This window comes from Peromyscus eremicus, chromosome 7 (genome assembly GCF_949786415.1).
Source record: "Peromyscus eremicus chromosome 7, PerEre_H2_v1, whole genome shotgun sequence".
Taxonomy (NCBI): Eukaryota; Metazoa; Chordata; class Mammalia; order Rodentia; family Cricetidae; genus Peromyscus; species Peromyscus eremicus.
In genome coordinates this window covers 2,805,514-2,828,261 of record NC_081422.1, presented here as the reverse complement: position 1 = coordinate 2,828,261, position 22,748 = coordinate 2,805,514, and the positions used below count along the sequence as shown (strand labels likewise).

At 34.6% G+C, this 22,748-nt stretch overlaps 1 non-coding gene across 1 annotated transcript; it reads right to left on the bottom strand.

Moving 5' to 3' along the window:
• Positions 1 to 4,293: 4,293 nt before the first annotated feature.
• On the bottom strand, positions 4,294 to 4,432 carry LOC131915742 (small nucleolar RNA SNORA16B/SNORA16A family). Its single transcript, XR_009380398.1, has one exon. It is a non-coding gene; the product is annotated as a small nucleolar RNA SNORA16B/SNORA16A family (small nucleolar RNA).
• Positions 4,433 to 22,748: the final 18,316 nt, after the last annotated feature.

The window sequence follows — 22,748 nt, the reverse complement described above, 5'->3', positions numbered from 1 at the left end:
TTGGATGTAAGATTGTTATTGGAGAGAACATGTCTATATTACACTAGTATTAAAAATGAAATGATTTACTTGATAAGAACAGCTTTCATGACCAAAATAGTGCTTGGAAGGTGACTTTCCGATAATAATTTAAAATCTTATATTTGTGTTATAACATTAAAGCCAAGTTCAACCTTATGTAAGAAATGCAGCATGATATACATTTGGTTTCATGTCTACCACTTAATAAATTTCAACACATAAGAATTTATTGATTATTTGTGATATCCTCTGCTTTTAACTCATCATTCTAAAATCCCAAATGATATCAAATTTGCAAAACTCTGTGCAGGTCGATTCCACGTGTGTGTGTGTGTGTGTGTGTGTGTGTGTGTGTGTGTGTGTGTGTGTGTATAAGTTACTTCTTTCATTTTTTCACATTGTCATCTAGAAGAGCCTCATTACCTGTTCCTCAAGGTTGCTTTTTCTGGGAGAGGTATGCAGATTATTTCACCTCCAAAGAAAAATGACAGAAGCTGAAGACAGTAAAAAGAGCTACCTGATACTAGCTGAAAATATGTTAAGAATTAATATAACTTTGCAGGGTGACAGAAATGTTTATGGCCCACTAGCACAAAAATTACTTGCAAAAATAATTTGTTTCTTTCCTAATTCTTTTAAAATATGTAACTCATAAGTCCTTCTGTGCCTTCAGCATCTCAGCATTAATCAGTTTCCCTCAAACAATCATCTAGAGGACACAGGTGGAGACATGTCATGAGAAGCCTGAGGTTTGGGGCAAACATTTCCTTCCTTAACCTTGAACAAGTTATTTCTCCAATTTTAAACCAGAAGATAGCTGTATCTGCCACCCAGCCCTTGGGGTGTTGTAAGATGAGAGAGCTTTGAACATCCCTTTGTGACCCAATGAACAAGAGATATAATAGGAGAGCTAGTATCTAAATTACCTCTTCTCCTCTGCCTCACCCACATGCATGTGATGGAATTGATGAGACAGTAGAGAGGATGGATGAATGGAAGATACTTTAGCGACTAAGAATATAATGGTGTCTTGTTCAGCATGGGCAACAGGTTGATTTAGCAAAGATGGAAATCAAGACCTCTGGTAAAAAGCATTACAGGTAAGCCCTTGGCTTGTCATGTCTTTAGAGTTATGACAAGACATCCATACAGAATTACTAGTTTTCAGTATAGAGTGTGATGAATTCTCATTATCACTTTTATACTTAATCAAATCTCAAAAATTGTTAAAAGCCATAATACAAAGTATAGCACAATAGTGAACAATAATATGAAACTTCTATATGCACTGCTAAAATGAATCTATATAAAGTAAACAAAAACAGAAAGAAATAAAAATAATAAACTTTAGTGAAATAAAAAATTACATACATATTAAATATAGACATTTATAAATAATTGCCTTAAAATAGGCTTAATTCACAGAAATCACACTATATATTATTTTCCCTCAGTTTTATTTTTAAACAGTGAGAAATTTCAAGAATCTTACAGCAGAGAGATGCTCATAAATCTACTCTAATAGCACATGAGTTAGGCCATCATTTCAAAAGCCATAATTTTCCTTCCTAGAATAGGCACAATGCTTGTTTCATTAGATAAGGAGCCTAAAGATATTTAAAATTCAAGCAGCTTAATATTTAATACAAAATACAATGACTGCATCAACTTCAAACATATCAGACTTTGTTGTTTCTAACATGTATAGACAAAATTTACTTGTTTTTGTAAGTCTTTCTCAGGCTCCTTTCCCCTTTACAAGTACAGGCTGAATTATTTTCTCCTCATTATTAACATATATCTGATTTTTGGTATTAGTTTATTCCAAACATTTTAAATACATTGGGAAAAAGACTTAAAAACATAAGAAAACAGAAAATGTTGACAACAACTCTGATTTCTAATAAGGAAAACTAGGTTCTTACCACATTTCACAGAATTTTTTTCTATCTAAATAAATTTATGATGAAAACCTTCTGTGACCTCTCCCATTTTAAAAATGTTATTTATTCAAGTGATTTATAAACACTTGGACTTTTTTTCAAATCTTGCAGAATATTTTTTAGTGAATGAATTTTTAAGTGTTGTATTTGTTGGGTATATAGTTGTGACTGTTGAGTATTTAAGAATTCATATGTATTTTATATAACCAAATAAGATTCTCTATAATTACTAGCAAAGAACAAAAAAGGCATGTTAGGACATGTCTACTGGTGCAATAGTGGCATGGATATCATGGGAGAAACCAACCACTTTCTGACTGTGTTTAAGTCCTGTTCTACAAGAAGAAATCCATACTTAACACCAATTTTACACTAAGAACCCATAACAAGACAAGTCATAGGACATTGGAATTAAATGTACTACTTACTATTATTCTACTAAATGAATATAATATTAAACTGACATCCAATGACTTATTATTATAAACATAGATTAATGCATTCCTCAATTTTTATTAAGAAAGTTCTCTTTACAGTGGATGGTAATTAACATGGAGACCCACAACTTTCAAAGATATAGAGTATAAGAACATGTAGAACTCAAGCCTTAGGGATTATTATAAAATATGTTAGAAGAAGACTGTGAGAGCCAGAATCCAAGGATACAAGTGTCTTCAGGACACAACAGGGCAGCTGCACACATGAACTTTCAGTGGTTAGGATAACTTGTGCAAGCTCCATTCAAGCTCAAGCCAGACTGAATACCAGCATGTAGAAAGGAGTTAGACATACAGTCTACCCATAGCAGAGGTTCTATTGGCACCTAATAGCTGCGGGAGAGGGAGAGTCAGTTTTCTTTAGAAGTGTTGTCCCTGGCAGGTCCATTATACTCCAGTGGAAGACCACACTTCTATGAGCACATAGGCAGCACAAATTGGACTTGATGAGTGAAAATAAAAAGAGGATGCAAGGTAGAGAGGGTAGGAAAAAAGAGTGTATTTGGGTAACTGGAGTAAATATGGTCAAAACTCATAAAAAATTCCCAAGAACTAAAAATGAATGAATAAAACCCAGTTGTTAGTTCCTCATTTATTATGAAATTCATATACTTACCTATTTTGTTTTCTTAAATTGTTATATTATAAGTGACATATATGATTAAAATAATCTCAACCAGTCAATAATCTCCTTGAAGTCTATTTCAAATGAGCTAATTTAATTTGTTATATAAAAATTTATCTTCTATATAATGCCATGGATATTCTGACAGGAGTTCAGGCTGAATTCAAGAAGAACTAATAAAGTAGGTCAAACACTATTTCTAAGGTTGGAAACTCAATCATCTGAGCAGATAAAAATGATGTAACTGTTGTCTCTAAGCAAGTCACATGTGTCCCACAATCCTTAGAGCAATTAAGGTGAATGAGATGTTCCTATATAGAAAAGGTCTAAATTATGTATGAGAAGTGATATAAATAATATATATATATATATCATATATATATGATCATATTTTTCTTCACTTTGTCCAGGAATGCATCTTTCTTTGTTTTCTGGTTTAAACATTGTCTGTTAATATCTCATATAAGTCACCTTTCCTTAAACTTGGAATATTAAATCAACAAAGCATGATCTCTTCTGTTCTATCTAGCTTACACCTTCAGGTTACATAAGCAAAGCAAAAATAAATGAGAGAGGAACTTAAAAAGGCTGAGGTGGCAGTACTAAGTGCTGTTTAATTTATTTTGAAGATTTTCTCTTTACACTTTAGATGGTATTCTATTATGGGCCTAGGTTAAGAAAAATGTGCCAACTGACTGAACTTTAGCAAATTATAAAACATTGTATCTTGTTTCATTCTCCAGATGGTCTCATTTGAGTTTTTCCCCTCTATTTAACTTCAGGTATTGACAAGATTTTGAGATTGAGATAAACCAAAATTGAGATAAACTATTCACTTTTTCTTTTAATAATCAGATGAAAGTGACTTATTTTGTCATTATTATATTGTCTGTGAAGAGAAGAAAATTGTATAGTTATTCAACAAATATGGGAATTCTATCAGATATTTCTGAAGACATTAAGGTAAAACAGTAAAGGGGATATACAAATCAAACTTTGGAGAAGGAAACTCTCCCTTTTACAACAAATATAATTAAAATTAATTTTTGCATGTTAATATGAATGAACTTCTTTCCAACATTTCTCAAATCAGAGCATAATTTTCTTCAAGTAAAAAATTCCTAATATCAGTGGAAAAGCTAGGGCAAGTGCTAATAATGTCATACAGCAGTGAAAGGCTTGCTTAGGATGAGCGAAGCATAAGATACACTGTCTTTCCAAAAATGTAGATCAGTCACAGCAAAAGGAATCAGAACTGTCAAAGAAATGCTTTACCCCCAGCCTCTTGTTCTTTTTCTTACCACAGCAGCTATCCAGAAGCAGCTTTGGCTTTACTAAGGCCAAGTGCCACTATTTCTAATACAGACTGTTATAGGCTAATGCGTTGAATGCTGTGAGCCTGTCAATATTTAAACCACATCAAGAATTGTGAACAGGGTAAAAATACATAATACAGGTTAAGTATTAGTGCGGTAGTCATGAAATAACAGCTATTGTTTCATGAAACTATATTTTCCATTTGAATATGCTCAGTTTCAATATAAAATACATTTCTTAATGTTAATCATATTGGAAATATTTCAGATACAGAAGCATGATCTGTGATTCCATTCAATTTGCTGATAATACTCTATGAAATATTATTTAAACATTAGGCCCATAAAATGGGTTTCAGATAAAATGATTCACTTGAACTTTTCTACCTTGTTATATTACTCATGCTAGAAAATTAGTCAAAGTCATCTTTGTGAAGATAATAAAAATAATGTTAGTAAAATTACTGTCTGCAGAGATGATGGTATTTCCTGATGTTTTCCCAAGCAGTGACTCAGAACCAACTGAGAAATTCTGAAAGGGAGACCAAGGCTGGTAATGTGCTCTCAAAAGAGCCTTTGCTATGGAACTTTTGAAGAATGTTCCTCAGAAGAACTTTCTAGCACCCCTAGAGCTATCCATCTCTTAGTAATCTCAAAGTTCATGAGGCAAATCTAGGTAAAAAAACACAGGGCCAGTTATGTTTACTGTTTATGACTATCATTTTTTAAAAAAATAAGAGGAAGTTGTCTGGATATATTAACTTTTTACAAATAATTAATATTGTAAAATTCTAAAAATTATGTTTCTAAGCTTACATATTAAAATTTCAGACATGTATAAAAAACACTTTAAATCCATTTTTACTTCTAGTAAGAATATTTCTCTTTGATTACACCTTAAATTCTCCTTAATAAAATATGTATACTGTGTGTATATATGTATGTGTTTGTGTGCACATGTGTACATGTGTGTTTATGTACATGTGATGTGTGTATATGTGTGTGTGGTATATGTGTGTGTATGTGGTATGTGTGTGTTGTGTGTGTATGTGTTTGTATGTGGTATATGTGCACTTAGGTGTGTGTGTTTAGGTGTGTATGTTTGTGTGTGTGTGTGTGTATGTATGTGTGTGTGTGTATTTAGTCATGTGTGATTTCCCACTTTTCCCAGGATGAAAGCGGCAAAGTAACTAATTGAGACCCTATAATTTTAATAGTTATGTTCAATCCAAACCTTTTAAATAAAGGAAAAAATAGAGAACAGTCACATTTATGACTGCTCAGTCACATATGTGGACAGATGTGGGCCATCTTAATGAGATAAGGTTGAATTTTTACTTCAGACGATGGTTTTAAATCATGGACAGTACACATCAGAATACTAACAACACAGAGTTAGTAGCTGATTTCATTACATGAAAACTAGATATGATATATAGAAAAATATCAGTGGATTTATAGAGTGGCTGTGTATTCCGGAAGTGCTGTCACTGAAGCGACAAGATTTGGCCAACAGATGATGTATTAGTTGAGAACACTAAGTAGCCACATTCCTTACAAGAGGACTTCCCCCGAGATGAGTGAGGATAAAGACTTTCTTATAAGTGCTTTCCCTAAACTCATACATATACAGAAGACTTGGTCCTTGAAGATCTATTGGGAGAGTCCATGTGCCTCAGGGGAACTGGATGAAGGAGATGGATGTACCCACAGGTCATCATTTCATACTGGAGTGTTTTCCTATTGTGATATTTTAGAGGAGAGTTGGACTTTTGGGATAGCTATAAGTCATCCTTTAGAATTTTATAGTGTACTTAAACTCCAGTCATGCACACAGAAAAAGTAAAAGTGTCAACTCTTAGTAGCTGCATGGGAGAGGAACTTTATCTGTTCACAGACTTGGAATTTTTCCAAAGGCAAAGAACATTAAAAGGAGAACCAGCAAGGAACAGAGGAAAGGACTCCACTAGGTGGTATTGAAACAATATTTGAGAATGCTGAATAGTCTCATAATTTTATACTTATTTGATAAATTAATTAAACATGTGGAATATGAATGTAAATACACTTATGTGTAGTAATGTTAAAGAAAACTGATTTTAGGGGCTATAGCAATTCCTCAGCAGTTAAGAGTAAAAGCACACACTTTCAGAGGATCCAAGTTCCTAATTTAGAACACAGTCAGGAAGTTCTCAACTGTCTGTAACTCCAGCTAAGGGAGATCTGGCACCCTGCTCTGGACTATGTGGCATCTGCAGCCATGTGCACAGACTTGCACAGATACATAAATGCACACATACATTTAAAAATAAAATAAACTTTTGTTAAGAAGAAAATTGACCTTGGAGTCAAACAGTGCTAGTTTACAGCTCCAATTATTTATTTATTTATTATCTTGGTAACTAGCCTGGTAGTGTTTAATCATCAAAAATGCAGCAAAAATCAGGTTTGTAGAGTGTCAATCTAGGAAGTAAAAGGCCCTGAACTCTACCTATAAACTCGGTCTGATGGCCCTTACCCATAATCCCAACACTTGATAAGTGTATGCAGGACTGGTAGCACATGGTCATTCTTAGCTACATAATGAGTTTAAGGCAATTATAAACTCCTTGAGATGTAGTCTCAAGAAATAAATAATGACTCTAATAATGCATCTAACAATAGTTTAAACAAAGTATATGAGAATGTGTACAAACACCATCTAATTAATTGTTCCTATTGAAATTAATTATATAACCCAAACTCTTGCTTTGTGGGATGAAGCTGCAAGAAATTATACCATAAAGGATGCTCAGAGATTAGCTGGGCTCCACTTTGACTCATGAATTTGAAAACATGATTATTAATAGAAAACAATAAACTTGATTTAATTGATTTAGAAACTATGGTTTATAGATGTTTAACAGGTATAGACACAACCAGTGTCATCTTAGTCCAATCATTTTTAATCTGACATTTATACATTGTAAGCATTCATTTGGGATGGGAGGCAGCATACTTTAAATCTTTTACATCTGAATGGAACTGAAATATATATTCTTTATCTGTCCATTCCTCCGTAAGTAGTTAGACTGACTTCATAATTGGGCTGTTGTCACATTGAACCTATAAATATGTAGAATAAATAATAATCATTCTATTAATGATTATTTATATTCATCCATAAGAGATTCCTTAACAAAATATTCCATTCTGTCTAATTCTGTGTGGAGAAGCTACTTCCAGAGTAGCCTGAGTGATTGTTTATCATATAACCATGTAGCTATATATCACTTAACTAGTTATCTATTTATTTATTTTCTTTTAGGAGTATCAGATTGAGAGTAATCATGAAGGCATTTGACATTGTCACAGCACATCTTTCATTTGATCTTTTTTTTTTTTTTTTTTTGGTTTTTCGAGACAGGGTTTCTCTGTGTAGCTTTGCGCCTTTCCTGGAACTCACTTGGTAGCCCAGGCTGGCCTCGAACTCACAGAGATCCACATGGCTCTGCCTCCTGAGTGCTGGGATTAAAGGCGTGCACCACCACCACCCAGCTTGATCTTTCTTTAATTGCCATATATAACGTACAAAAAGAAGGGGTTTATTTTGCCATTCCATAAATTTGTAGAATGCATTTTAGCATGTCAGCTTCATCTATTATACTCTTTTTCTCTCTCCAGTCTCGCTTTCCCATTCTCCTTCCAGATTCTTGGAATCTTTTCATTTTATGTCTGTTTTTATCCTTTGTGTTCTATATATGAGAGAAAATATATCGTTTTTGTCTTTATGAAATTTACTTGTGTAACTTGATATTGAAGTGTGTAGTCCTATCCTTTTTTTTTCTGTTTTCTTGATGATAGTCATTCTGAAGCTAAAAGAAATCTCATGGTACTTTTAATTTGTATTTCCCTGATGACGAAAGGTGCTAAGCACCTCTTTTCATATAATTATTGGCCATTTTCACTTCTTCATTGCAAAAATATTTTTCAGTTCACTTATTTATTTATTGGAGTATTCACTTTTTAGTTACTTAATTTTTTGAGCTCTCCATGTGTTTAAAAGAGTCTTGTTAAATGTATTTGGTTAATATTTTGTCCTATTCTGTAGAATGTGTCTTCACTGTGTTAGTGATTTTTTTGGCTGTAAAAGCCTTTTAATTTCATAAAATCTCATTCATCAGTTCTTGCTATGAGTTTATGAGTTGTTAGAGTCCAATTCAGAAAGCCTAAACTATGCCTAAATCATGCTTCTGCTCTGTTTATCTATGGTATTCCCAAAGCTGTAGATCTTTTAGGTCTTTTATCTGTTTTTATGAATTTTTTTACATAGTGATCATTTCATTCTTATGTATCTGGATATTCATTGCCTAGTACCATTTGTTAATGAGATTTTCTTTTTTCAAAGGTATGGTCTTGGAGCCCTTTTCTAAAATGAGATCATTGTTGCTATTTGGGCTTATTGCCCATTTCTTATGTTTTACTTATATGAAGATTGATATTACAGCATTACCACTTTGTTGGTGATTGCATTGGGCCTGCACATTGCTTTTGGTAAATGGCTCTTGTGAAAATTTAAAATCTGTTAACCCATGAACATATGATGTTCTTCCATTTTCTAGTGTCTCTTATAAATAACTTCTTTGGTACTTTATAGTTTTCATTTGCAGGGTCTTTACTACCTTAAGTTTATACCAAGGAATGTCAGGTGGTTTTCAACATTGTTGAAGCTATTGTGAAGACTATTTACCTGACTTACTTTTTAGAGACTTTGTTGTTTGTGTAAGGAAAAGTTATAGATTGTTATGTGTTGATGTTATATACTATTACTTTTCTGACAGCCATTGTCAGACCTAATAGGCTTTTTGGGGATCTGTTTTTCTGCACATTTTATGCATGATATTACATTATCTAAAATGAGGAATGATCTGACACCTTAATTTTTATTCTTTTCCCCTTTGTTTCTTTCTCTTTCATAATTTCTGTTTTAAGTTTTATACTGAATAAGGCAGCTTTGTCCCCATTCTTATTTTAGAGGGGGTGCATTTTGCTTCCTGGAGTCAGTCAGTGTTGGCTGCAGCTCTGTGAAATGTAGCCTTTGTTATATTGAGAAGTGATTCTTGTATGTCTAGTTTCAGCAGAGTTAGGTTAACTTACCAGATTGATTTCGTATGCTGTCACATGTTGCTAGTAAGAGTCCATGGTGAATGTTAAATTTTTTTGGAAGTGGATTGAAATACAGAAGGCTGAAAGGCTTCACAGTCAAATCATTACCCTTGAAGTGAAAGAAACAATGATGCAATCTGAAAAGGTGCATTGCTTAATGATGTAAAAAGGAAAATAGATTCACTTTAACTTTAAAATAAAGAATTACCACTTAAGAGAATGAAATGAGGCTACTTAAGATAATAACACTCTTCAAGTTTTAGATTTATAATGAATTGATTTTAAAGACAAGCACAACAGTGAAGCTCAGCTCACCCATACCCTTTAGAATTGAATTATGCCTAGAGGATCAGTGTTAAAAGCTGGTCCCCAATGCAGCAACGCTCAGTAGTGATTGGCACTTGAGAACTCTAATCTTATGAATCTATTGATGAGTTTGTTACATAGCAGGCTATTACAAGTGCTAAGAAGTAATAGGACTTAGTTAAAGAAAGTGAGTGTGGGAGGGAGCATGTCTTGGGACCTGTATCCTTTCCCTGGCGCCTGTCCCTCTTCCTGACACTATGCAGTAAGTAGATTTCATTCACTCCACATACCCACCACAATATTCTGCCCCATCACTTCCTAGAAGAAACTGAACCAGGAGACCATGGAGTAGAATTTCTAAACCTTAAGCAAATGAATTCTCTCTCCTCTCAGATTCTTAGGAATTTGACAAGCAATAGGAAGTTGAATAAGAGCATAGTGAAAGCACTTCTTAAATGTCTACTTTGAACTCAACACTATCTTTTAGTGAGTACGGAATACACCCCTAATCAAAGTTCCATCTGAGTAAAGGGCTGTGGGTACCTCTTGACTAGGTTCTGTGACATCAGAGGTCCCATGGAGCATTTGTTTTTTACAGCAGTCTCTTGCCTACTGATACATTTAACAAAATGACTCTGTGCCATAAGCCTCATTACCACTTGCTTTAATTGTAAGCTGTGAGATATCGATTGTTCTCTTTTTTGACAAAATAACTTCACATTATTGCTTTAACCACTTTCAGATGTAAAGTTCTATGATTTAGATGATTCACAATGATATGTAATCATTACTGCTGTCTACTTGTTGAACTGGATCCTCACTCTGAAAGCAAAATACTTACAAGTCCCATTCACTATTCCTTTCTCTCTTCAGTTCCTCATGTGCACTATCAGTTGTAACACAAATTGCTAAACAGTCCTATTAATAAAAAAATTGGAGCCAGATATTGAGGTGAAAACTGAAAGATCAGACCACAACCAACCTCATCTTACCAACTCCTCAGCCTCCAGAGAAAGCTACTTCCTATATACTCATGCGTATGTAACTTGCTGTGCCCTGCCATCTAACTTCCTCTCTCTGCCCAGCTACATCACTTCCTCTTTCCTTGCAGCTTTATCAGTTCCTGTCTGTACAGATCTCCAGACCTCTATGGTTAACTAGCACTGGGATTAAAGGCGTGTGCCACCATGCCTGGCTGTTCCCAGTGTAGCCTTGAATTCACAGAGATCCAAATGGATCTCTGCCTCCCAAATGCTAAGATTAAAGGCATGTACTACCACTGTCTTATCTCTATGTTTAATATAGTGTTTTTTTTCTCTGATCTGCAGATAAGCTTTATTGGGGTACACAAATAAAATATCATCACATTTCCCTTTTCAAATCTAAAATAAAATTTATAACTAATATAAGAAAAGTTATATACAATAAGTACAATAACTATATATAATATATAGGCAATAAATACATCAAAAATGTCTGGTCCATTTGCATTTGACAAATTCAGAGAAAATATTCTATTATCTAACCTATCTTTGTGAATCCAAAGGATTGTATATAATTTACCTTCTATCCTAATTTACATTATCAAAACTATTTTTTGATGTCTTTCAAACTTATATACTTTAGAACTCTTTAGTGAATTTCTTTTCTGAATTTGTTAACAAGGAAAACAATAACTATAACTATTTAATCTTGAACTCCCTCAAAGATCCAAGAAGGAAATAATATTATCTAGTTAAACAGGAAGTGCAAACAAGCGACTTCCAAAATATATGAGGCATGACAGAAATAGCTAGCTTCCTAGACAGTCATCCAAGGTTTCTCTGCAATGCTGGGGCACCGATCTTTGGCCCACAGGCCTAGCATATCTGACAAACATCTGTGAAGCACGATTTTCCAAAGAGCCTTCCTACCTTGTCTTAGCAAGGATCAGCCGTCCTATGTTTTGTGTCCTGCTTGTCCATTTAGACAGCATACTGTCAGCAGTTGATATAATGGCACTTTCTTGCCCATTGACTAACTTTTGCCACAATGAAACTCCATATGCAGTTTCTTCAGTGTCCATCATCTTCTTTGAAGTAGATTGGTGCTGCCAGGAGCAGACATGTCTCATAGTCATAAAAAAAAAAACAAAAACAAACAAAAAAAAAAAAAACCCTATGTTATTAAAACATCTTAAATGCAATATTCTATAGATCCCTGTGACCTTGAAAACATACCTAACATGGATAAAAGTTCAATTGTAATGACTACTAACATGCATTTCTTATTATCCTAAATAGTTGGTAATAATAACTTTCAAGGACTAGGAAATTGCATTACATTATTAAATGAACTGTATAGGTACAATATCTTGAACAAGATTAGAAATGTATGTAGAAAATTTTTCTAACAAAATCAATCTCAAATTTGTAGCAATATACATAATTTATGTACAATATACAAAAATCCAATTCAATGTAAAATATTTAAAACAGGTAGTTCTTTTAAAATTAGATTCAATAATCTACTTTTTATTTTGTCTATATTCTCTCTTTTTTCTTTTCAGCATAGATTCAATATTCTAAACTTTATGCTGTTATTTCTATATCTCTTTTTTTCAGAGTAGATTCAATAATCTGCCTCTTATTTATATCCTCATTTTTTTCAAACGAGAACCCCAAATCTAGTTTCCTTTGTTTAGCCTTTTTCCTGACCATTAACAATAATAACTTGTAACCAACCTTCCTAAACAATGACAATTATCCAAAACACATTGACAGACCAAAACCCACCCACCCTACCTTATGAAAATATGGGTGTAGTGTTCTTAAAATTACTTCCTGTTGTTTGGGGGCAAAGGCATCTTTAGAGGAGTCTGAAAAGCAAAATTTTGACTTAATTGTCAAGTCCTGGGAGAGGTAGCTCTATCATTTGTTGTCCAGTCTCTGCATAACGCAAAAATGCAGGGCTTGTCTCCAGTTCTTGATTGAGTAGTCTGGGAGGCTGGACCATCATCCCAGCTAGTCATCTCAAAAATATCCTGAGCAGTTTGAAGTCCAAAGCCAATCTTTGTGTGGTATTTGTCAGCTTAGTGGAGTTATCATCATCCTGATGGGATCATTGTTGTGGGGCCCCATTATCTTTTTGGAGACTTCAAATTTGCTGTTATGTCTGATCATGATTCCCTATAGAAAACTGATAGAGACTCAAACATGAAAACATGTACAGGCAGCTAGATGAAGCTTTTTTTCTAGAATTACTACTCAATATGACCATTAATATTATGGCAAAATTTTATAGTATAAATCTCATGAATTTTGATATAGCACAGTTGCTATATGCAGCACTTGGCCAATATTCATTAAAGTCAAAACAGATTAATTAATCTGCTCATACTGTGATAATTCTACTTCTAGGAGTTTTTATATTACAAATGCCAATACATACAGATTAGACAAACACAGATTAGACAAACTATACCATTATTTGTAATGGGAAAAGATTGGAAACTAACTAAATGTTCTCAAAGGTGGGAAATGGGTGATTAAATTATAGCATATCCTTAAAAGAAAAAGTTCTAAATAGTCAAAATAGAATCAAAGAATTATGATATTAGTGGCAATAGAATAGTCCCTTACTTTTAGTTTTTCTTCTGTCCCATATCAGGTGGCTCTTCTGACATGATACAGAGATTTTACATTTTCTTTTTTACATTTTCAAGATCTTGCAGTAATTTTTTGAGAGATGTTAACAACAAATATCCCAAACCATAGAATTCAACTTATAAAGAGAGTTAACTGGATCCTGTCTCACATTGTATGGGAAACACCAATATCTGCAGCCCCTACATTTTATGCAGATGCAAACAAACAAGGAAAGGCAGGTTACAAATCAGAGAATTTAACTAACTACTGCAAGCTCTTTACCAAGGCTCACTTTCTGCCCACAATTTGTCAATTTCATCATTAGTTAAAGATAATAAAATTTTTGCTGTCTCTATTCCTGCTAATTGACAGTCTTAATTTTCCTTTTAAAATCAACTCAGAGATCTTTTCCACATAAATTTTTATTTTTTTATTCAATTTATTGGGTAGAAATAGCCATTCCAATATAATATCTTCCCACTGCATTCAAATTCCTGTAAGAGAATGCTTAAAGGGTAAAATAACCAAAATATAATCAAGCTTTGGATCCATACAATCCACATGTGCATCTTGTATTTTCTTTTCCACTGAAGCCAGTTCTCTCTCAACTTCAGCTGATAATTCTCTTGGACTATTTAAGTCCTTGTTACCCACTAAGGTTTTGAACAAATTACTCACTTCATCATTTTTTTATCCCAACAGCAGTCTGTAGATAGGAAATGTCTTTGAATAATCTTGAAAATCATTAAGAGTCTGTAATTGATCTCTCCTAATTTGCACCTTTTGGGGTCTAATTTTTGTAGACCTATTTTATATCCTAAACAATTAATAGAATCTCCTCTTTGTATCTTTTCAGGAGCAATTTGTAATCCCCAACATGGCAAAATTTTCTTCTTCAAACATTCTTTCTAAAGAACTTGAATCAGCTAGTAAAATATCTTCCATGTAATGATAAATTATACATTTTAGAGATAGTTTACATATTACTTACAATGGCTATTGTATAAAATATTTGCACAGGGTTGGTCTACTTAACACTCCCTGTAGGAGAACACTCCATTGATATCTCTTAACCAGCTGAGAATTATTATAAGTAAGCACTATGAAGGAAAATCTTTTTCTTTTTCTTGTAAGGGTATTGAGAAGAAACAGTTTTTTAAATGGATAACTATAAGAGACCATCCTTTAGGCAACAGAGTAGGCAAAGGAATTCCAGATTGTAGAGAGTCGATTGACTGAACTACCTTGTTATTTGCTTTTATGTCTGTTACCATTCTCCACTTATCAGATTTCTTTTTAATAACAAATGCAGGAGAATTCCAAGGGCTGTTTGATTCTTCAATATGCTGAGCATTTAACTGCTCTTGTACCAGCTTTTCTAAAGCCTGTAGTTTCTCTGTTGTTAAAAGCCATTGCTTAACCCATACAGGCTTCTCTGTTAACCATTTTAAATTTAGAGCTGTTGGTGTCTTTGAAAGATCAGCAGCTGTTGTGCCCTGTTCTTATACAATCTGAATGGTCAGTGACTGTTCTGCATAACATCTTCTAATATTTTTCTCAGAAACATGTGTTAGTTTACGGTTTGTTTCTGAGGTTGGAGGAATGTGAATCTAGGTATTCCATTATTGTAATAAATCATGACCCCATTAATTCACAGCTATATTAGCCACATATGGCTTTAATTTTTCTTTCTGTTCTTCTGGCCCTATACATTTGACCCATCTTGTGCTATGTTTCACTTTGGATAATGTTCCAATCCCTAACAGCTGAAAATTTACATTCTGAAGGGGTCAATTTGGATTCCAAGATTCAGGTGCAATTTTTTTTTTTACATCTGCACCTATGTCTACAAGACCTTCAGTGAGAATGTCATTCATTCATGTTTTTAATTTTGGTCTTATTTGTTCATTTATAGAAGTTTGCCAAAAAAAAATCGCTTTATGGTTTCTCCTGAACTTTTTGTTCTTTCTGCTATAGCTGCTTTATCACCCGAAGCAGTATAGTTTTTTACAATATGCAATTGGTCATTTAATTGCTCTGAGAAGGGCTTTTTTCTATGATGGCAGGAAGGGACTGAACTGAATTTTCCATGGGGGCCTTTGAAAGAAAATACAGGATGTACATGTGGATCATGTGGATACAAAGCTTGATTGAATTTTGGTTATTTTACCCTCTGAGGGTTACCTTGCCTTTCCTTTGTTTATCTGCATTCATTATTCCAATGTTTGCCTTTACGACACCTTCTTCATAATCCAGAAGGGAGGAGCATTCTGTTGCTATTGTTTCTTGAATAAACATTATTTCTAGGAATGCCATTTATACTCCCTTTTTAGGTGACCTTGTTTACCACAATTAAAGCATCTGACATTATTATTTTTCTTCAAACCTCTGGAAATCACCTCTCCTATCCAAGTATCATCATGGTCATGAGATTCAATATTAATTGTATCTCAAATACATCCCTCCAAAGATGCTGATCTTGCCTTTATTGGCCTAATTACCCTTTTCATTCTGCATTAGCATTTTCAAAAGCCAGAGATTCAATTATTAAATGTCTAGCTTCTGAAATTGGTATCCTTCTATTTACTGCTAAAGACAGTCTTTGTAAGAAATCTGTGAAGATTTCTTTTGGGCTCTGTATAACTTTTGTAATTGACTCAATTTTATTTCCTACTTCTTCCATTCTGTCCCAAGTATTCAAGGCTGCCATGCAGCATAAAATTAGGTTGTGGTCATCATATAAAGATTGTTTTTGTATATCAGCATAATCACCTTCTCTGAAAAGTTGAACTTGGGAAATTTTCATGCTTCTAGCCCTACATCATTGTTCTATAGTCTTAGCCTCCTCTTTCCACGAGGTTCTCCATTGTAATTGAGGACCAACCTCCAAAACTGCTATAACCAAATCTTTCTAGTCTTGAGGGATAATTCTATTACAAGTTGACCACAAACTTACCTTCTACTTTAGAAATGGAGAATGCATACCATAAGAGACTATAGCTTCTTTAAATCTCCTCAAATCTAACATTTCCACAGGAGTCCAGTTAGCTCATACACAGCCTTGAGCATTTGGCAGTTCCTGTAAGTTTACTGGATAGATTATGGTTGGCTGTTTGAAAACTTTAGGCTGTTTCTCTGTAACCATATAATTTAATGCTGAGATAGGTTCACCTTTAAATTGTTCTCTCTGGGTTTAAATTTCTCTATGATCTGTTTTAACAAGTTTTCCCAAAACTTTTATCTTGGCACTCAAATTAACCAACATTTTTAATGATAAAACAGAAATAACCATACAAATAATATTCATAATTGACATCATATAAATCCCATCAACATTAATTATCCTCTAATTTATTGTTCCATTTTCAAATTCCCTAATGTGTTATCAAACAGAGACCAAATTTCCTCCATTGTAAAAGTGTTAAAAGAAATTCTCTTTTAACTAATTTCTCCCTTTAAGAAATCTTACTTGACTCACCAAATTTGCCAACAATGACAATTCAGATGTGAGGCTTATTTCTATGTGTAGAACAATAGAAGTCCAAGCCTGTTTCAAGACAGGTAATTAGTGTGGAATGAGCCCAAGATGGAGATCCAGAGAGAGCCCACAACCCACTGGGAGAGAAGTGAAAGATTCAGCCGTCTGGACTCCAGCCCATGTGGGGAGGCGACTCTAGCCATGTGCAGCTCAGGCTTGAGCTGGGACCTGTAAAGCCACAGCAAGCAGCTATTTCATGAATTCACGCCACAGACATTGGGGTACCATGTGTAACATGAATTGCTATATGGCCTTATTAATAAAAAACCCAGAGCCAGAATCAGTGTCTTGTCTCTATGGGCTTATTCATTCAGGATGTTTTAAATATAAATAGATTCATACAATATGTAGCATTTAAATTTGACTTTTTTCCACTTAGCCTTATGTTGTTATTCTTTAACCATATCTTTACGGTCAAATAATATTGCTGTGTATGTACATACCTAATTTTACTTAGCCATTAATTGTCTTATAGATGTTTGCATTGTTTCCACATCTGTCCATTTAATATGAATATTCACAAATACTTGTTTGAAGTAAGTCTAAGAAAGTTCTGCTTTCATCATGATGTTTAGGCTTTGATACGTTTGGAGACTCCACTTACCTCTCCCATTGCCACCTCTAATTTGTTCACATCACACAGGATGTCATACTATGTACTATGTACTTTGTCCTTACCATGAAATATCCTTATTAGCTCCCCTTCCTGCCAAGGAGCAGCCCACACATTTGTGTCATTTGGAATGAAATCCTTCCTAGGTCTCCTGCATTTATACATACCCTCTTAATTGTGTTCACCAGAAAGTAGGGTAAGCAGACTTTCTTTCCTGGCTGCCAGTCCCAAGTAACCACATAGAGGCTTATATTAATTACAAATGCTCAACCAATAGCTCAGGTTTGTTAATAGCTAACTCTTACATTTTAAATTAACCTATATTTCTTGTCTATGCTTTGCCACATGGCTTGGTACCTTTTCCCAGTATGGCCTGCCCATCTTGCTTCTCTCTGTGTCTGCTTGCAGCTCCCCCAATTCTGCCCTTCTTCCTCCCAGGATTCTCAGTTTGGCTTTCTGGCCTAACCTTAACCTGTTCAGCTATTTCTAGTCAACTTCATCATTAAACCAATCACAATGACAGATATTCACATAGTGCAAAGGAATATTCCATAGCAATTCCCCTTTTGTCTAAATAAATAAAGGAAGGATTTTAACTTATAGTAAAATTACATAAAAAAACAAACAATTGTCAAGTAAGAGTTACAGTTACAATATCTACTTCCTTTTTTATTTAGCAAATAAGAGAAATATTCTATTATCTATTTTATCTTTGTGACTTTCAAGTTTTATACCTAATTCATTTTTTTATTACATAGGGAAAACTTTGACTATGACTCTCTAGTCTTCAGCTCTTTCAAAGACCCTAGAAGGGTGAAATGTTACCTAACAATAGGGACATCTGACTGCCTGGATAGTCTACCAAAGTTATTCTGTAATATTGGGGTATCCATCTTTGACCTACAGGTATAGTATATCTGACAGGCTTTTTCGAGAAACGGGGAATTTAGAAGGACTGTCCTTCCTTGTCTTGGCCAAGTCTGGAAGTCACTTTCTTTTTCCTCCTATTGTTCCAGTTCGTACAGGCTACTGTCAGCAATTGATTCAAGGGCATTTTTTTTTTGTCCAAATGTCTAGTTTTTGCCATGAGAAAGGCAAACTCCTTATGGAGTTTCTTTGGTGCCTATTATCTTCTCTGAAGTAAATTGATGCTGCCAGGAGCAGACATGTCTTACTGTCAAAAGCTTTATGTTATTAAAACATTTTAAATGCCATATTCTGTAGAACTTTGAAGTATTTGAATTCCATCTACTCATGTAAATATACCCATCTAAATATAACATGCATATAGGACAGCAAAATAACTTTAAATTTCTATCAATTAACCAAAATCCACACCAATGTAAAATATTGAGATTAATTGTTGTATTTTTGAATTAAAGTAGATTCAATAAGCTACCCTTTTATCCTATCATTTCTATATTATATCCCCTTTTTTCTTTTAGAAAGATATCTTTGAATTTAACTTCTTTGTTAAGCTTTTTTTTTATTATGACCAATAATAATTTATAACCACCCCACTTTAAATGATAACAAAACATCCACAACTGATATTTTGAAAATGTGGGCATTGTTTTTTCTAGAATGCTTCCTTTTGTTTGGAGGTGCTGATAATCATTGGGGGAACCTTGAGAAAATCAAGGTATTTGTTAGGTGTTGGCTAGAATGATTTGTGAGGCTGGACCATCTCAACCAGCAGCCTTGAAACTGGTCTGAATGCTGCATCATCCGGGCCTTCCATTTTTATTGGTGTCCGGTCCCCTTGTTCTGAAAATACATAAACTTATAGAGGTAATATACATATCTTTATTAATACAAGTATAGATTGATTGTTGCACACAAGTCAGCCAAAGATGATTTTTTTGTTTTATGCTTGAGCAGGTAAAATATGCATCATACATCTGGTAATTCTTCCAGGTTTATTTCTTTATATTTGTAGCCAGGATTTTCAAGGGGTCTTCCTTGATCAAATCTGATTATCTTTAACCTTGAATGAATTCACAACCTATTATTTCCTGTAGAAATAAAAGCATAGCCTCTTCCTCAAAGTAACATATCTTTTGACCTCCATTTTGAAATCAATACATTTTTAAAATATAAAAGTTGGTTTAATTTAGCACCCTTTATACTCCAAGGTGTCCTAGCAATCATTTATTCATCAGCATTAAAAAAATTCAAAGACAATATAATAACACTCAGAATCTAGACTTTCTGTGTATTTTCCATCTTTACATGGCTTATTTTATTATTCTATTCCTTTTTAAGGATTTTACTATTATTTTTAAAATATTGTTTAATTTATGACTGTCTCTATCTTTTCTCTTTTTTCTCCCAAGCCTATGTACATTTTTAAGCACACTATAACCCATTTAGAGGTGTTTGTTGTTGTTGTTGTTGTTGTTGTTGTTTGTCTGACTGCATATGTGCAATCTTTTTCTGACTGCATGAACCTTTAAAATGCTAAGGGGCATGGCTAGGACCTCCACCTCTGTTTTGGTAGCTAGCTCTACCCTGATTGGTTCTCTGAGAGACTAGCTTCCTGCTGGAGGTATCAGCTGGTGAGCCACATTTTGTGCCCCAATTCTGGGGAGCTTTTGGGTCCATGCTGCCACTGAGTAGTGAGCTACCTGCTGCTCATAAACCCATTTAAGTGTTTGGTAGCAGGGCCTCTTAAAAGAGTCATGCTCATTTTTCTCTGATACTACTGAGCTACAATGTTATCTTTTAAAAGAGCCATGTTTCTGCTTACCACTAGCAAACAGAGTTTATCTGAGAAAATTAGGTTATCAAGAAGCTGTGTTTGACTCCATTTTTTCATGTTTTGAATCCTTTTTAAAGCTTTGTCATGTCTTATGTAAAAATTCTAGCCCCACGTTGGAATGTCATTTGTAGGTGGACTTTTCTTTCCCAGTTGCCAGTCCCAAGTAACTACACAGAGGCTTATGTAAATTATAAATGTTCAGCCAATAGCTCAGGTTTGTTACTAGCTAACTCTTACATAGTAATTTAACCTATCTTTCTCATCTGTGCTTTGCCACATAGCTTGGTACCTTTTCTCTGTGTGGCATGCCCATCTTGCTTCTCTCTGCATCTGCTTCTGACTCCCCTGACTCTACCATTCTTCCACCAGGCATTTTCAGTTTGTCTTTCCAGCCTAACTCTATCCTGTCCAGCTATTGGCAAGTCAGATTCTTTATTAAACCAATCACAGTGACATATATTCACACAGTGTTAAGGGATATTCCACAGCACATTGGGTTGATTCCATTTCCTGGTGCCCATTTATGTAACTATTGAACTCACTACTAAAGCATGAGCTCCAACAGATATCGACTACATCTGATTTTCTTCCATTCCAAGAAGAAGGTTTGGCCACACATTACATAAAACATGCTCCATCAATGTTTGGCAAGTTTAAATATATAGTTAAATGCATATAGTAATGTCAGTAATAGTATTTCTAATTTACTAAAAGAGACAAGATGAACTTTGAACACTTAATTAATCTCATCTTTAAGCAGCTCTTGCCTTCCACTTATATTTCTGCTCTTCTACCATAGTCCAGGAATCTTTCCAGCTTGCCTCCAAAAACCAGCTTTTAGAAATAGACCAAAATTTAAAGAAGACTCTGGATATGCTCAGGAAAGGGAAGGACAATTTGTAGTACTTTAATTCTTACCTCTTTTACCTATGTCAGTTTACTTTGCTGAGTTCATAACTTTAAATGCAATATTAAAAGTTTCAGACCACTGGCAGGTTCTCAGAAAATTAAAACTCAATGTACCTCAAGACAAGCTATACAACTCCCAGGCATATATCCCAAGGATACTACATCCTACCACAAGGGCACCTGTAGCCAGAAGTTTCTCCAGTCTCACCCAGCCCTGCAATCCCACCCAGTCTTATTGTCCCACAGCTGCTTATAAAATAATCACCCAGAGGCTTATATTAGTTACAAACTATATGGCCAATGGCTTAAGTTTCTTGCTAGCTAGCTCTATAGTCTTAAATAAACTCATTTCTATTAATCTATGTTTTGCCACATGGTTGTGGTATTACCAGTCTGCTGGCATGTTGCTCCTTGGGTGGCAGGCTGATGTCTCTCCTGCCTCTGCCTTTCTTCTTCATGTCTCTCTCTAGGATTTCTCACCTAGCTATAACCTGACTTGCCATAGGCCATAGCAGCTTCTTTAGTAACCAATCATAGCAACACATATTCACAACATATAGGAAGATGGTCACACAGCAGGCACCTGTTAAACTCTGTTCATACCAGCTTTATTCATAATAAACAGAAACTGGAAGCAACCTAGACATCCCTAAACCAAAGAATGCATAAAGAAAATGTGGTACATTTTCACAGTGGAGTATTATTCAGCTGTTAAAAAATAACATAATGAAATTTGTAGGCAAATGGATAGAACTAGAAAAAAATGAGTTAACCCACATCCAGAAAGACAAACATGGTATGTATTCACTTAAGTGAATATTAGCTTTAAAGTAAAGGATAACCATGCTACAAGCCACAGACCCAGAGAGGCTAAGTAATAAGTTCAAGGGGGAATGTGTGGATCTCTTGGGAAGGGGAAATAGAATAGATTTTGAGCATGGACTGGGGGCAGGTCGAAATGGGAACAGGAGGTTGTTGGGATTGAGGGAGAGAACACTGGAATTGGTGGGCATTTTGGGAATGAGATAGAAAATTAATGCAATGGAAACCCACAGGAATCCACAAGGGTGACCCTAGTGCAGACTCCTAGTAATGGGGGATACAGAACCTGAACCACCAATTTTATGTAACCAGACCAATGTCTAGCATAATTCTCATCAGAGAGGCTTCATCCAGGAATTGATGGGAGCAGATGCAGAGACCCACAGCAAATCATTAGGCAGATCTAGAGGTGTCATGTAGAAGAGAACAAGGAAAGATTGTAGGAGCCAGAGGGATCAAGATACAACAAGAAAATGGCTCACAGAATCAACTAACCCAGGCCCGTGGACTGAATTGACAATCAGGGATCCTGCATGAGTGTGACCTATGTACTCTCCATATATGTTATGATAGTGTAGCTTGGGGTTTTTGTGGTACTTCTAGAGTTGGAGCAAAGGCTTTTTCTC